The sequence below is a fragment of the Orcinus orca genome, chromosome 1 (genome assembly GCF_937001465.1).
Source record: "Orcinus orca chromosome 1, mOrcOrc1.1, whole genome shotgun sequence".
Lineage (NCBI taxonomy): Eukaryota > Metazoa > Chordata > Mammalia > Artiodactyla > Delphinidae > Orcinus > Orcinus orca.
Window position 1 is genome coordinate 55,017,517 of NC_064559.1, and position 16,787 is coordinate 55,034,303.

Consider the following 16,787-nt stretch of genomic DNA (forward strand, 5'->3'; position numbering starts at 1 on the left):
AGATTATGCATAGGCTCTTTGGTTGTACAGAGAAGAGGTCTATGAATATGGGAATTTGTACAGTTGATGATTGACATCATGGTTGTAGACTCATAGAGCTCCAACATTTAAAGATCAGGTAGGCGAGGAGGAACCCATAAAGCAGATCAAGAAGGTTCTCAGATGAAAATGAAAAGTAGGAGACTTTATTGCCATGAAAACCAATGAGGAAACAAGAGATAATTTGTAGAATTAGCTCATGTGCAGGATTGAATCCAAAGCAAAGTAAGACTTTTTGCTTTCATTAGAAGGGAGGACACTTCCTCCTCCATAATAGGAGGGAAGGAGAAGAGAATGGGTTCAAAGGCAGGCATGTTTGTATATTTAGTGACAAGGAGATAAAGGAGTTCTTCTCTTAAGAGTTTATGCTTTTTCCTTATGTCATCTCAGAGTGACAGGTAGAAAGGGTGGTTAGTGTTCATGTTTGACTGTGAAAGAAAAAGATATTAGATGACGAAAATGATTAAACTTATGAACCGTGGAATTTAAACTGCATACTGAAGGAAATAAAGATAGGAGAGGTCTGAGAAAGAGGCAGAGGTGGTGGAATCACCTTTGTAGAGGACAAGAATGAAGGGTTGTGAGAATAGAGAGCAAGTGGCGGGGGCGGGGGTGCTATGGAGACTGTGGTCAGAGAGGTATTTGCACCTTTGGCAGGGAATTCTTTTTCATCTTTGTACTTGTAACACTGGGTAGTTTACCTGATATCTAATGGACTCTCCTGTTTGTTGACTCAGTTGTAGAATAAACTAAAATGCAAGGTAAAAAATAAATAATAAATGCTTGTGGGGATCTGATAAAATGCTGAGGGAGTTGACTAAAGAGGGAGTTCACTTTAGGCTATGACTTTCAGGTTCCTGGAAGTATTTGAAGTGGTTCTTTTAAGTTTTTTCTTCTGAATTTCTATAGATTATTATTTCTCTACTTGATTTTTAAGATAGGAAGTGCCATTAATATACTTTTTGCTGTTACTTCATTGTGTTCAAAATCCTGTCTTTCATAATGTCTTGCTAAAGTTTGTGGTAGAAGTAGTAATTGTTGTTAAAGGCTGGCTATCATTGTATGTGCTTCAGTTTAGGGGGAAGATAAAGCTTGGTTTGCAGCTTCTCTGGATAAAATATGTGGAGGAGAAATAAGGGAATGTAATTATTCACACGTGTTGAATGATAGAGAAGAGAATACCTCTATAGGGGAAGACCTTTGTAAATCTTTATAGTAAAATTACTAATTTGGAATGGGGACAAAGAAGACCAATTTGAATGAGTGAAATCTCATGTAGTTTAAAAAAATAATTTTATTTATTTCAGCTATCTAGCCTAATTAGCAGTAGTTTCAATTCATCCTTTTAAAATGAGATGAAATGAGAACTTATTTGAAATTTTTTAGCATTTTGTGTGGCACACTGTAACTACTAAGTAAATGTTAGGCAATATTCTTACTGTTTCAGATTTACCAACATGCCTAAGGACAATGATTCTCAAACTTTGGTAGCCCTCAGATATAGCTGGAGGGCTTGTTAAAACACAGGTTGCTGAGCCCACTCCCAGAGTTTCTGATGCAGTAGTCTGTGCTGGGGCCAAGAATTTCTAACATTCTCAGGAGATACTGATGCTGCTGGTCTGAGACAGCACTTTGCGGACACTGTCTTAGGTTAAGAGCTTTACAAAGAAGATATTTACTTCCAGTAGAAGAAATTTACTTCTAATAGGAAATATTTATCATTTTAATGCTTTAGGAGAAGACCATCATTATTTATTTTTTATAGTTCATGAATCAAAGAAAATAAGGTTAAAAAAAACCCATTTAGTCTATAGTTTCCTAACCAATAAGTTGTCATAGTGTGCTGTGAATGGGTTGCATTTGTACCAAGACATTTATTCCTTCTGTTCTTGGAACAGTTGAGTGAGGGCTGGGTTAGAGAACCAGCTTATAATCAACTGTCCTAAGGACAGAGGGGATTAATCACATGTTTAACTTAATTTGTTTTACCTGCTGCACAGTGATAGGGAGACTCTAGCTTAGAGAACCAAGAACAAATAAAGTATCTTATTTTCTCTCCAAGTTGTTGTAGTAATTTTTGGTGAACAAAGATTATAGTGAAAATTGGGATTGAGGTCTTTAACATATAAAATATTGACATTTCATGTTAATAATTAACCTGCAAAGCTGAGTTCTTAAAAGGAAGCCTACTCTTACTCTTGCTGGAGGACCATCTCACTTTGATATAGAAGTGAGTCACTGGGCTGCCAGTAAGTAGGGGACACATTTTGGGGGGTTGAGAGGGAAGTTTTGAACCTTTTAAAATTTGAAAAAAATATGTTCTTAAATGTAATCTCTTTATTCACTCTTTCTTGCACTTTTGACCTAATCAGGAGGTTATGTAGGGGAGGAAAAATCCTTTTCCATCTACTTTTCTGAGATTTTGGCTGGGATCCCTATAACAAAAGAAAAACAGAAGTTTATTAATATTTATATTTCATATATACATGGGAGAAACGCAGGGAAGTGAGTAACTCAGAGAGGTGACTTAGAACTCTGGCTTACATTGCATCTTTAACAAACAACAATAATCCGTAGAATAAAGACAGGACAGAGGAAAGCAGTTTTAGGCTTCCAAGGACAGCAAGCTGTGGGAAGGTAAATATACAGAGGGAACTAGTTTGTTTGCAGATTCCTCTAGTGCCATCTGTGGGCTTTTAAGAGTCTAGAGTGTCCAGTAAAGAGCATTTATACCCTGCTTTTAGGCAGAAAGAGGGGAAGGATGGAGAGAGCTTTTTCTTCATTTGCTGCCTTTTAGTTGCCTTCAGCTCAAAATAATTTTTATGTCAAAGAGGCATATTTGGGGGTGACATTCTGGTTTCCTTCAAATAAAATCAAAGTCTCTGTCCATCTTGTCACTAGTGTGAATTTAGTAGGACTGCAGTTTACTGCAACTTAGAAATAACTATGATATCAGTATACAGAAAACAATCTGGTGAAGTGTTTTATAATATAAATATTTGACAAAGGCAACTTCAGTGTACCATTATTTGCCTTAGATGTGGTAATCTGCCTATATATTGCTAACATCAGACATTTAAAACTTAGGTAAGAATGGCTGTTACTCTAGGAGCAGTTGTACACATGTACTATTTTGATTTTTTTCCCCTTTATCTGAGTTAAATCTAGTGTTCATAATAGTTTGATATTATGCTTACACTTCACCTATACAGAATTTAACCTGTGGCAGTCTCAAATGGTTGAAACGTAGTCAGTAACCAAGGCTGAAATGAAAAATAAAAAGGCTTTAGAACAAAGTAAATGCTATTAAATTAATGACTAAGGCTCATACATTCACAAATGGCCAGCTTCTTGGGTTACTTCATGTCTATTGACTTTTTTATATACAACCCCTGTAATCTTAGTTGTCTGGTTTGTGTCTCTTCAAATTATAAAGGGAAGGGAAATTTCAATAGATAGGTTCAATGACAGCAGCAAGAAGTGATAGCTCCTAGCTTGACAAAGGGAAGAAATGATGAAACTGCAAATAGGAGCTAAAAAATAAAGCAGTTTGTTTCCATTTAATATGAGGTCAAGTGGTTTGCCGTATCTAAATAGACTCTGCAATCACTGAGATGTAATAGAGTGAGTGTGGTAACTAATGTCAGTAGGGCTGTTCACCTTACTATGCTCAGTGTGTTCATATAAAGATAGTAAGGAATATATTACATTTGACAGATTACACTCATAGGGAATCAAAAGTTGGTTCTGAAATGTATTTAACTAATATTTACTGGGCACATACTCTGTCTTAGAGCAATAGACACGTATGTCTATAGACAATGTCCAGAAAATACTATTCTATTATCCTTTAAAAGTAATTTTAAATGTAAATACTGCCACTGGTATAAATGTATTATGAAAAAATTCATATTTCTTTGTAATTACTTAAAAATTTTTGGTATTTGTAAGTTTCAAGCTTTGCACTGGTTTTATTTATATAAAAGAAGACATTATGAATAAGAAAAATGCTGACTTTTATACCTAGTACAGGAATCAGCAAACTATGGCCCATGGGACTCGAATTTGGTCCATCACCTATTTTTGAATGGCCCATGAACTAAGCATGGTTTTTATATTTTTAATTGGTTGAAAAAATCAAAAGAAAAATAATAACATAATGATGTACAGTAACATGACTTATAATAATGACATGAAATTTAAATTTCAGCATCCATAAGTAAAGTTTTGTTGGAACATAATCATGCTCATTCCTTTACATATTGCCTATGGCCGATTTTGAACTGCAACAGCAGAGTTGAGTCATTTCAGTAGAGACCTGCGCAGCTTCTCTGACCCTTTTACAGAACAGGTTAGCTGACTCCTGACCTCGTAGATTTGCTGAGGCTCTAAGGACATACTACTACATTTGATTAAAGTTCTGTCATATTGGGGGAGGCCTTAGTGTGTCTATGGAAAAAAAAGGGGTTTGTATCGGATTTTCTGATCTCTTAGTGATGACTAGCTATTTTATATGCTTCATATTACTTAGCACAAATGATCTATCACTCAGCCTGTCGATTGGTTGAGTGATAACTACAGATTTTTTTTTTTTTTTTTTGTGGTACACGGGCCTCTCACTGTTGTGGCCTCTCCCGTTGCGGAGCGCAGGCTCTGGACGCGCAGGCTTAGCGCCCATGGCTCACAGGCCTAGTTGCTCCGCAGCATGTGGCATCCTCCCAGACCGGGGCACAAACCCATGTCCCCTGCATCGGCAGGCGGACTCTCAACCACTGCGCCACCAGGGAAGCCCAACTACAGATTTTTAGTACTCTTTTAATAACAAATCCTGGTTTGTTCAGCGGAAAGTTTCCTATGTGTCTTTTAAAAATTATCAAGTGGAGCTGAAAAATGCCTTGAAATAAGACAAAAGCTTGCACTATTATGATTAACTATATCATACTAATCTTGAAACACGGATGCTTTTCTACTACTAATGGTTTTTGTGTTTACATTCTTTCTCTTACCTTTTCCTCTCCCACATTAATAGGTAATTTTTGTTGATAGCATCTAAAATTATAAAACACTGTTCTTTGATCCATCCTTGAGAGGGCTTAATTTGTTGTTCTGTTATTTACATAACTTAAGTTTAATAAATGTAGAATCACAAATTGGGTAGTTTTAAAAATCACCCTTGCTGAGGTACAATTTACATACAATAAAGTGTTAAGTTTTAATTTTGGCAATTGTATAAACCACAATCAAAATACAGAACATTTCCAAAAATTTTATTTCCTGCCACTTTGCCGTTAATTCTCCAGACTCCTGTCCCAGGCCACTGGTTATCTGCTTTCTGTCATCATAGCGTAGTTTAATCATTCTGGAGTTTCTTATAAATGGAACCATACAGAATGTACTCTTGTGTGTCTAGCTTTTTTAGCTCAGCGTGTTTTGAGATTCATCCATGTTTTCTGCATCAGTAGTTAGTTAATTATTTAGCAATATTCCATTTAATGAATATTCCACAATTTGTTTATCCTTCATGTGTTGATGGACATTTGAGTTATTTCTAATCTTTGACTATTATGAATAAAGCTGCTATGAATATTCACATACAAGTCATTTGGATATTCACATTCATATTTATTTCTCTTGGGATTGAAATTGCTGGGCTGTATGATTAGTTTGTGCTTAACATTTTAAGAAACTGCCAAACTGTTTTCCAAAATGATTGAGCTATTTTAGCATTCCAGTCAGCAGTGTAAGAGAGTTCCATCTGTCCCAAATCCTCAGTAACTCCTGGCATTGTCAGTCTTTTTATTTGTGGGTATATAGTGATATTTCCTTGTTATTTTACTATATGTTTCCCATACGACTAATGCTTTTTAATGTGCGTATTGGCCATTTGTATATCTTTTATGAAACATCTATTCAAATCTTTTGCCTATTATTTAAAAATCAGGCCCTTAATAGCATTGAATAGTCAGAATTTTTTATGTATTCTAGATATCAGAAATATGTATTGATAGTATTTTCTCTGAGTCTGTGACTTGCCTTTTTATTAATGGTGTCTTTCAAATAACGTATTTAATTTTTATGAATTCCAGGTCATCAGTTTTTTTAAATGATTTAAGCTCTTTCCTTCAGAAATGTTCATCTGCCCCAAATTGTGAAGATTTTTCTCCTTTTTTTCTTCTATAATTTTAATAGTTTTAGCTTTCACATTTAAGTCCATAATCCATTTCAAGTTATTTTTTTTAAATTAATCTATTTATTTATTTTTGGCTCGTTGGGTCTTTGTTGCCATGCACGGGCTTTCTCTAGTTGCAGCAGCAGGGGCTACTCTTCGTTGCGGTGTGTGGGCTTCTCATTGCGGTGGCTTCTCTTGTTGCGGGGCATGGGCTCTAGGCACACGGGCTTCAGTAGTTGTGGCACATGGGATCAGTAGTTGTGGCTCGTGAGGTCTAGAGTGCAGGCTCAGTAGTTGTGATGCACGGGCTTAGTTGCTCCAGGGCATGTGGGATCTTCCTGGACCAGGGCTCGAACCCATGTTCCCTGCATTGGCAGGCAGATTCTTAACTACTGCACCACCAGGGAACTCCACAAGTTAATTTTTATTAGATTGTGAAGTAGGGGGTTGGAGTTCAGTTTTTCCCCCAATATGGATATCCACTTGTTCCAAGCATTATTTGTTTAAAAGATGAATTTCCCATTGGCTTCTATGTTTAAAATCAATTGAGCAGATATGTATGAATGTACTTCTTGACTCTGTTCTGTTGTATTGACCTATATGTCTGCTCTTAGACTGGTACCACACTCTGTTGATTATTGTAGTTTTATAATAAGCCTTTAAATCAGGTAATGCAAATCCTACAACTTTGATACTCTTTTTCATAGTTGTGTTTGCTATTCTAAATTCTTTGCATTTCTGTAAGTATTTTAGAACAAGAGCTCTCTCCCTCTCTATTTTTTCTGTTGTGATGGTTTGAAAGGATTAATCTAGTAAGAGTCAAATTTTCTCTTTTACGTTTTTCTTCGGTGGTTTTGTCTACTTGTTTCTATAAGAAATATGAGATGAGTTTCTGATTTTATTAAAGTCTGTCTGGCTAACTGATATTTTGGGGACACACTTTTATATATTCATTATGAAATTTTTTCTAGATTGTACATTTTCACTTCAGATTAACCCTCTGTAGCATTGAATAGTTTCTTTTTATCATAGTTATATTGTTTTGTGGTGAAGCATCACAGCAGTGACATTAATGATTTAATATTGTAACCTCATTGGTTGCTTGTAAATGCTACCTAAGGATACAGAACTGAAAAGTTAGATGTATCTTCTACTTCAATTTCAAAAGTAAAGAATTGGAACTTTTACTTGCATATCGTTCCCTCCACTTTACTAAATATAGACACATTGCAAAAAGGACAAAATGTCATAGTAGCTTTGGGGACAAAAGATATTTTGTTTTTTAACTATTGTTTTTTTCTCTAGTAGATGTTTTTATAAAATCTTTCTGTTAATCTTTGCTTCATAAGTTATTTTCAATTTTCCAAAGTTCTCTAATAAACACCATCTATCATAGGATATTGTTACACTGTGCACAGAAAGGTGTTTTAGGACAGATGAAGAGTCTACAACTAAGTTAATTTAAGTGAGTATAAATTATAACTTGCTGTAGACTTAGATGAGAAAAATTTGATAATCAGTATATTGATCTTAAAGTGCCTCAAGTTGCATCTTTAAATTTTTTTTTTTTTTTTTTTTTTTTTTTGCGGTACGCGGGCCTCTCACTGTTGTGGCCTCTCCCGTTGCGGAGCACAGGCTCTGGACGCGCAGGCTTAGCGGCCATGGCTCATGGACCCAGCCGCTCCGCGGCATGTGGGATCTTCCCAGACCGGGGCACGAACCCGTGTCCCCTGCATCGGCAGGCGGACTCTCAACCACTGCGCCACCAGGGAAGCCTGCATCTTTAATTTTAAATGCTTCAGTAGAAAGACATTTTATCACAGTGTAAACACTTGGCATTCACAAAAGTGTTCCAGAATATATGTCAGATAGTGTACATATTTGTTTTAGCTATTCAGTGATAGCCAGAGGGGACAGAAAAATTAAAAATTTAAAAATAGTTGTTTTAAAGCAAGATCTTGTGGCTTTATATGGGATTAAAACTAAAACCAGCAGCTAATGAAAATAATCATACAAATATATATGTAGACTTTAAATGTGGCTTCACTTTAGTGCCTACAGAATAAATTCAAGTGTATCCATTCATTCAAGACAGGGGTCAATAAATTAAGACCTGGAAGCCAATTCTGACTCACTGTCTAATTTTGTACAGCAACAAGCTAAGAATAGTTTATATATTTTTAACATGTTGAGAAAATATAAAGAATAATTTTTTGTGACATGTGAAAATTATATGAAATTCAAATTTCAACATCCATGAATAAAGTTTTGTTTGAGCCTTGACGCTCTTCTGAAATAAAATTAATAGATATTGCAACCTATACACACATTAAAAAAATTATAGTGTCCTAACTGTAATATAAGGGAGAAATAAAAGGAAAATAATTTAAAATCGAATGTATATTTTAATACATAAATTTCTTGATATGACTGCATTAGATAGTATAATGGAGTCATCAGATACTTGAACCTACTTATAATAAGTAAGTTTGAAACAGTCAGTGAATATTAGAAATGCATGGCTAGTTTGTCTTTATATGTATAATGGGATTCATTTCTATGCTCAGATAATTATTTATAGGTTTTTCACTTGCACAAGAATGAGTGGTAAAAATATCTTTGAATATATATATTCTAAGATAATCAATGTAATCAATAGGATGGGAAGAGGGAAGGCAAAAATAATTTTGTCCTCTGTTCAGATTAGAGACTTAATAGATACATTGAATCCTTTATTTCTTTCTATAGTAATTCATAAAGTCATAAAAATAGCCACTAGACAGAAATACTACAATTCCCATTTATGAGAATAGCACACAGAAAGCAGAAAGAAGTCAAATGGTCAAAGATATTTTTTAATTAAAAATGCAGTTGGGGACTTCCCTGGTGGTCCAGTGGGTAAGACTGCACGCTCCCAGTGTGAGGTGCCTGGGTTCAATCCCTGGTCAGGAAACTAGATTCCGCATGCAGGCCGTAACTAAGAGTTCGCATCCTGCAACTAAGAAGTCCTCATGCTGCAACAAAGATCCTGCGTGCAGCAACTAAGACCCAACGCAGCATGCATAAATAAATAAATAATCACAAAAGAGAAATAAAAGCAAACATGTCCTTGATAAATAAATGTAAATAGGCTAAACCTCCCATCCAAAGGGAAATACTTTCACATTAGATCATAATATGAAGCATAAATCTGTACTATATATAAGAGTTCCTAAAACTTGGAGCTGTGAATGTTGAAAAGTAAGGTTTAATTCAGGCTAGAAATCATTAAGTCTCATTTTCTCTCCACAGCTCCCCATACCCCGCACCCCCCCCCCCGGTTCCGGCACTTCATAATGAACAAGATTCAGTCCATGATGAAGTTTAAGTAGTTGTAAATATCATTATGCATTGGAAAATTTCTTTGTTAACTGTAAGACAAAATAAAAACACTAGTTGTATGAGACTTTAAATCAGATCAGATCTTAGTTCCTGACAGGCCAGACATTGAGTGGACTAAAAATAAAACTGTAGAAGCCCTAAATAACATAACAAGTTAGAAGATATATACAAACATATATAAAGAATATGACTTCTTTTAAAATGTCCATGTCAAATTACAGAAAACAAAAATAAAATAAAATAAAAATAAAAATAGCAGATTACAATACAGTAAGATGAGACATTTATAACTCAATAGGAAAACAGAAAAAAACCCACCACATAGAAATTTAAAAGCTATTTTGGCAACTCTAGAGTTGAAGTGGAAGTGAAGACACTTTGGTGAAGCTTTTATATATTTGAACCTATGGGATGCAGCTAAAAGTGCTCAGAATAAAATTTCTTTTTTTACGTTCTTAACTAATAAAGAAGGAAGTATGAAAATAAATATTTAACTGAAGATATTAGAGAAATAACAAAATAAACCTAAGGAAACTAGAAGGAAACTAGTAAGGTAAATGTGAAAAAATGAATGAATTATTTAAAAAAACAATGATTTTCAATCAACAAGCTTTTTAAAAGAAATAAAAGATACATGTTAGCCTAATCAAGTAAAAACTAGGAGAAACTTCAAGTACACGAAATAAGCAATGAAACTAAGGAAATAACTACAGGTACACTGAAAGAAAAAGTAATAAGGAACTACTTTGCTGAAATCTATTGCAAATAATCTTGGGTTCTTAAATGACAGAGATTATTTTGTAGGCAATGTAGATAATCTGAACTGGTTGTAGAAGGGACAAAACTCCACACAGGCTAATTACAATGGGAAAATTAGGGGAAAGTTGTCAAATAGAAAATAATAAACCTAACTGGAAATGTAGGAGATCTAAAAGGAGAAAAATTTTAAAATACTGCTGAGGAAACAAAATTTGAACAAAGGAAAGATACAGCATATGCCTAAATGGAAAGGCTAAGCATCACAAAAATACTATTTTCCTTAATTAGTGTATAAACTTAACATGATTGCCATGAAAATATCATATAGGATACATTTTTTTGTTTTTTGGAAATAAGTTGGTGTTAAAAATATAGTTACAAGATGCTTGGGAAAATTCTGAAGAAAACAGTTAATAAAAGGACACTAGTTCCTACAAGATGCTATAGCATATTTTGATGAATCAGTAATTAAAACTGTGTGGTACGAGTCCATGAACAGAGAATGTCTACAGTTATTCTTATAAGAACTTAGTTTATATGATATAAACTGCATTTCTAATAAATGGGGAAAAGAGATTATTCAGTAAATGGGGTTACTAGGTAATGATGTGGGAAAATATAAATTTACATCTCTTCTCATAGTTTAAAATAAATTCCAGATGGAATGAATATTTAAATGAAAAAAAGCAAAAGAAACTGGCAAAGTATTAAAAAAAAATACAGGATATAAGTGTTTTAAATCCTATGGAAAAAAATAAAGCAGAGGGAGATAATTCAGCAAAACAGGGGGTAGAGTGTAGAAAGCTGAAGTTTGAAACAGATTATACCACTTCAGGGTCAGAGACTATCAGGTGCATTGGCCCTGAGGTGGGATTAGGTTTGGAATTTCCTAGGTTTCCCATAAGGCCAGTGTAACTGGAACAAGGGAGAGGGGGAGGCATATCACATACACCATTTTATAATCACTTTACCTTTTTCTTGAGACCAGGTAGGAGGCCATTAAATGATTTTGAACCAAAGGAATGTTGATTGGACCTGTTTGAAAATAGATTGTAAGGGTCAAGTATGGAAGCAGGGGTACCAATAAGGAGCCTATTATGATAATACAGACATGTGATAATGGTAGCTTAGATGAGAGTGGTGGCAGTGAGAAGTGGTTAGATTCTGTGTGTATTTTGAAGGTTGGGCTGAAAGATTTGATGTTAAAGTTAATTAAAAGAGGGATGGGGTTAGTTAATAAGATGAAGAAGATTTTGATGGGGAATTCAGAAACTCATTTTAGGACAGATTAAGATGCCTGTTACATTAAAATTGGAGCTGTCAAGTAGGCATGAACCAGTAGTGCAGAGAGAGGTCTTGTATGTGAGATAAACATTTGATAGTCATTAGTGTATATATTTAAAGCCTCAAGATTAGATGAGATTCCCCAAAGAAGTCCATGGAGATTAAAAGGAGGTGAGGGACAAGGGCTGAGCTCTGGGATACTTGAGTGTGAAAGTGGAGACAGGAGGAGGAATGAACAATGCATACTCTGATGGAGCTGCCAGTGAGGTGGGAGAAAAATCAACTCTGTTGAGGAGGAGGGAGTGATCATCTAAGTCAGGTGTTGCTGATATTCAAGTAAGATAAGAACTCAGACTTGACTGTTAGATTTAGCAAACTGAAGGTCATTGTTGACCTTGATACAGCATTTTCAGTGGTGGAGGTGAAAGCTTCATTCCAGTGGGTTAAAGAGAAAGGGAGGAGAGGAATTGGAATCGGTGAGTATGGACAACTCTTTTGGTAAATTTCTGCAATCAGAAAGGAAAGGAATAGGATGGTAGCTGAACAGAATTAGGGTTGTAAGAGATGTTTTGTTTGTGTTTCACTTAAAGGAAGAAAACATATTGAAAGGCTTATTGGAAAGATCCAGGAGAATGGAAGAAATGAATGATATAGGAGAGAGGTGGAGAATTGAGGAAGCAATCCTAGAGTAAGCAAGGAAAGCTGGGATCTAGTGTACAAGTAGCCATGTTGGTCAGGTCTAGGAGCGTGGATCCTTCACTCAGCGACCAGAGGATGTGATGGTGGTAGCCTTTGGAAATAACCTTCTCGTTCTTTTTTTTGTTTGTTTTTGATAAACTAGAGAGCAAAATAATCTGTTGAGAGTGATTGAGAGGAAAGAGATATGGGAAATTTGAGAAGAATGAAGAAAGTATGTACCTTTCTTTTAAGCAAATGGGAAAGTATATGGGACAAGGGAAATTTACCATAAACCTAGGCAGTGTTAGGGCTCCACCTGAGGATGGTGATCATGCATTTAAAATGTGATGGGAGAACATGTTTTTTTCTCTAGCCATGTTCAACTGTGCCAGTTCAAGCATAGAGTGAGTAGAGAGCTAGATTTAACTAGGGTTAGAGTTTTGCCAAAGAAAACTTTTCTTAGGTATAAGAAATAAGAGAATTAAAAATGGTAAAGGAGTACAGAGTTATATGTGAGGGAGTCCTAATTATTGACTACATAACTTGTGGTGGGTAAAGAAAAAGTGAATATGCAAGGCATGGAGGGACAGTGGTGATAAAATCTGTGAATTTTTAGGTTCCCATGGGCTTAAAGGTCTGAAGGATTGTTGGAGCCAGAGAGTTAGCTGGAACAAATGGAAGTGGTTGTCAGAAAGCAGTGTGTCATAAATTGAAATTATGGAGGGAATGAAGTTATTGGTAATCAAAAAGCCTGGGGTATGATTATGGTTGTGTGAGCAGAATAAAAGATCTTTGGAGAAGGGAAAGTCAAGAAACTGATAGACCAGAGTATTAAAATAATCATCTATGTGATTATTAAAATGATTAAGAATTATGACAAGGGTAGATTTGGAGAGAGTGCTGTTGAGCTGAAAGTTAAAATTTCCAAGAACTAATGGATTGGTAGAAGGAGTAACAAGGATCAAATTGCATGATATAAGTTACAGGAGATTTTGAGCCTGGGAGGTTTTAGGGCGGAGGGAGAATGGCTGGAAGAAGCTGTGCATAGCAAGGAGGACACTGACTTTATTTCCAAGTCTATTTGAACATGGAACATGAGAGGGCTTTAGGGGAATCGGCATTTTCAGGGAGGAGCTGGGTTTCAGTTAGATTTAGAAAATAAATGGAACATTCAGAGACGAAATTGAAATTATTAGTGGTGTTAATCTGGATGGAGAAAGGTTTAGCTTTATTTAACTATATTAAAAAGCACGTGATTTTTGACCTAGCACTTCATAATCCAGGTATATTTAAGGATATTCTTGCATATGTGAAAAATGACACACATAGAAGGGTATTTATTTTATTGCAGCATTTTTTAACAATGCTAGGTAGTAAATGTTCCTTGCTAGACTGGTTAAATAATTTATGATATACCTATATGTTGGAATTCTGTGCAACCACTGGGGGAAAAAATGACGTAGCCCTAATATGTACTGATGTGACATGATTGTCAAGATACTATTAGGGGTGGGGGGAAGAGGGTGATGTGCCAATCCGTATGTACAATATCATCCAATGTGTTTGTTTAAAAAAAAGAATATGAATACACATATGCTTATTCATGCATAGGGTAACTAGTAGGATGCACAAACTGTAACTATTAATTGTCTCTAGGGAGGCCAGTCGGGTGCTTATTTGGCAAGATTGGGAGGGAGACTTGCTTTTCTCTATACTTTTTGAACCATTGCCTATACATACATGTATTTTTTAAAATAAAATAAGTTTTAAGAAAAGATTCAAGCCAGGTTGTGAAGGATCTTCGGTAATGGAGTTTGGATTTTTCATGGTAGTAAATGAAGATAATTATGTGAATAGAGCTGTGTTTTAGGAAATTTTACCTAATACCAGTCCTTCAAATGGATTAGAAAAGATAAAAGTCAGGACTGGCAGACTTGTAAGGAGGCTATTGCAATAGTCCAGGTTTGTGTTAATGCATATTTATGCAAATTTATCAAATGTGTTTTGGTTTAACGTCCTGGTTTTCCATCACCTAGGTCAATGTTTGGCACATAGCAGGCACGCTGGTTATTTGATGGATGAGAATATTCAAGCATCATCCATTTTCTTCCAGTGGGCCTTCGTAATCATTGACTCTTGATTCCTCTGGCATGTTTTGTTCTTATCATTTGGCATTTGCTTATTTTAATAATAATAAAAAAAAAATTTTCCCACTAATTATAAACCCTGTGAGGCTACTTTGCTCTCTTTTTTTCTCCCTCTATTTAAATTGTTGCACGGGATGAATTATGATATGTCATTACTATCATATATAAAATGTAGTAGGTACCATTATTTTATGTTGTTATTACTGTTTATCTTGCCTTTGTGTGTGTTCCTTGAAGACTAGCTGTTTTGTTCTCATTAAAATGGGAGTTTTGCATAGTGATTGAGAGCATTGACTCTGAAACTAGATGACTTGACTTGGAATTATCCAGTGAACTTTGAGCAAATTACTTAACTTTAGTATACCTCAGTTTCCTTATCTATACAGTAGAGATTTGAAGATAAAATATATTTTATGTAAAGTGCTTAAAACAATGCTTGACACATAGTGTTAATTATGTTATAGAAGTTTTCGCAGGTACTACTGATTTGGAAGAAAGTCAGTTGAATAACCTCAATTCTTAAGTACTTTACCTGTGTTTGTATTCTTTAAAGATCTGCTCATTTCTTTTCATTAAAAAGGCCATTTCTGAACCTTTCTTTGTTTCCTTGAAATTATAGCAGCCCCTGTCTCTTGGAGCACACTAACATGGTAATGAATTGGACCTTTAACAACTTTGTTCACTTTACACTTTCTTTTTTAAAAAATTTGTTTTTTATTTCATTCTATTTTTTAAATTTATTTTTGGCTGCATCGGGTCTTAGTTGCGGCATGCGGGCTCTTCCTTGCGGCGCTCGGCTTCTCTCTAGTTGTGGCGTGTGGGCTTCTTTCTAGTTGTGGCACTCAGGCTCCAGAGCGTGCAGACTCAGTAGTTGCAGTGCGCGGGCTCCAGTGCACGTGGGCTCTGTAGTTGTGGCACACAGGCTTAGTTGCCCCGCGGCATGTGAGATCTTAGTTCCCCGACCAGGGATCGAACCTGTGTCCCCTGTATCGGAAGGCGGATTCTTAATCACTGGACCACCAGGGAAGTCCCCACTTTACATTTTCTTTTGATAAATTGGATTCTAGTGTTCAGGGATATTAATTCACCTTGTTCACTGATACATGTTTTATAATTACATAAAAATATGACAGTGGGAATACTGACAAAATTCCCTTCTTGAGATATTGACATCTTTACATTGCTTTGTGCTACACGGTACTAGATGTATGCATTTATCAGGTGTCCTTTGTGGCCTGTTGCCTTGATGCTTAATCACGTGACTGATGGCCCTTTTGACAAAGAATATAGCCAGTTTCCCACAGCTGAATTACATTTTATAACTGCTTAAATAAATCACTTTTTAAAAACAGTTGAAACATTCCAAGTGTGAAAGACAAATGCAGTTTATTTTCATGTTTAAGTCCACATTCATATAATTTTTCAAAATGTTTTTAAATTTAAAAAATTCTATGAAACTGAATTTATTATTGCAATTAACTTTCATAAACCACTTGTTTTATTACTGGTGATAGTGGATAGCAGAAATGAATTTTTTATAACAAGACTTCTTATAGTTCTTTTTTGACTTTCATTGCACAAGCAAGTATGTTTTAATTTGTTTACCTTTTGTTTTTATTTCAGCCTAACTAATCATTGTTTATTATTTTTGTTTTATCAGATTTCATAAATTAAAACAGTTGAAATACTGTATTGTGAAATAAGAACCCATCTATTTTGAATTAGCTCTCTGCACCTGAAAACTACATTATTCTTTTGAGTTATTCCATGATCTATTTCTAGAGTCTAACTTTGTTTTCTTTGGGAACAAATATGATTAAATCTGTGTGGGGTTGGGAACAAATGATTCATGTTTGGAAGTACTTAAATTCTGAGTCTTAATTACGTGGAAGTACTTGCATTTTTTTTTTTTAAAGGAAGCTGTTTGTCTTCTTTTTCCTTTTAACCAGAATTTACTAGAAATAATACTATTCTTTATACTTTTTGATCAGTATTTCTATTAAAATCTTGTTTTTAAACTACAGAAAACCTCAATATCCTAGAATATTAAAAAAGGATACTATCTAGGTCCTTGTAATACTAACATATTAAGAAGAAAACCAGAATGTAAGAAAACGATAGCAGTAAAGTCAAAACAAAAAGTTAATTTTTTAGTATGGGAGTTAATAATGATCTGATATAGCTAAAAAATAACCTTTGTTGAAAAAAGAGAGCTGTGTTGAATAACGAGGTAGCAAAGGAAGAAATAATAGACTCAATTTCTTATTTAAATATCATCAAATCCATTCCTTTGACAGCATTTTAATTTATATGCCAGTTTTCTTCCTGCA

General features: G+C 34.9%; 1 protein-coding gene and 1 long non-coding RNA gene across 11 annotated transcripts in view; one reads left to right on the forward strand and one right to left on the reverse strand.

Annotated features, from left to right (window-relative positions):
* Nucleotides 1–16,787, forward strand: part of COP1 (COP1 E3 ubiquitin ligase) — a 290,627-nt gene that overhangs the window by 146,682 nt on the left and 127,158 nt on the right. The gene's annotated exons all lie outside the window — the stretch shown is intronic.
* On the reverse strand, nucleotides 1,170–11,376 carry LOC125965650 (uncharacterized). The gene is made up of 3 exons (XR_007479832.1): nucleotides 11,320–11,376; nucleotides 3,237–3,302; nucleotides 1,170–2,474 (listed from the first exon to the last, which is right to left on the reverse strand). It is a non-coding gene; the product is annotated as an uncharacterized LOC125965650 (long non-coding RNA).